The sequence below is a fragment of the Sesamum indicum genome, linkage group LG13 (assembly GCF_000512975.1).
Source record: "Sesamum indicum cultivar Zhongzhi No. 13 linkage group LG13, S_indicum_v1.0, whole genome shotgun sequence".
NCBI classification, from domain to species: Eukaryota; Viridiplantae; Streptophyta; class Magnoliopsida; order Lamiales; family Pedaliaceae; genus Sesamum; species Sesamum indicum.
The window spans coordinates 2,258,697-2,259,307 of record NC_026157.1 but is presented as its reverse complement, the minus strand read 5'-3'; positions in this window follow the sequence as shown (position 1 = coordinate 2,259,307).

Below are 611 nucleotides of genomic sequence, written 5' to 3'. Positions count from 1 at the left end.
GCTAAGAGTGACCCCAAAACTGCGGCTGGTGCGACTCGCCTCGCCACTCAGACTCTGGTACAGATTCAAGAACGCCTACATGAAGATGATGCTCAGATTCGCCAACACGTCGGGCACCTCCAACTCCGCCAACGTCTTCGGCGCCAAGAGAATCCCCAAGGCTCGAGACGTCCCCACGGCGCCTTACTCCGGAACCGAGTTCGAAAACCGGCTCATCCTCGAGATATACAAGTCCATGGTGGCTTCTCTTGAACTGGGTTACACACCAAAATAGCCTGAGAGATATAACCTAATTAATTTCCTGAATTTTCTTTTCTTTTTTTATAAATTTATAATTAATTTCCTCATGCATGATCAGCTTAACGTGGAGGAGATGAAAAGCGTTGTTTGGGTTCAAAACGCTTTTGGTATTCATTTTGAGTTAATTACCTGGATATACGTAAAAGCGGGTGCAGGAAAAGCTTAATAATTATGTTAACTCTTGTTGAACGGACGGCTGTATGCATGATGGTTCGTTTTCTTCCTGTGTATATATAAATCTTTTTCCAGGTTCAATTCTTTCTCTGTTTTTGGCTTTTTGGATTGTTGGATGGCTAAGGATACTTTTCTTG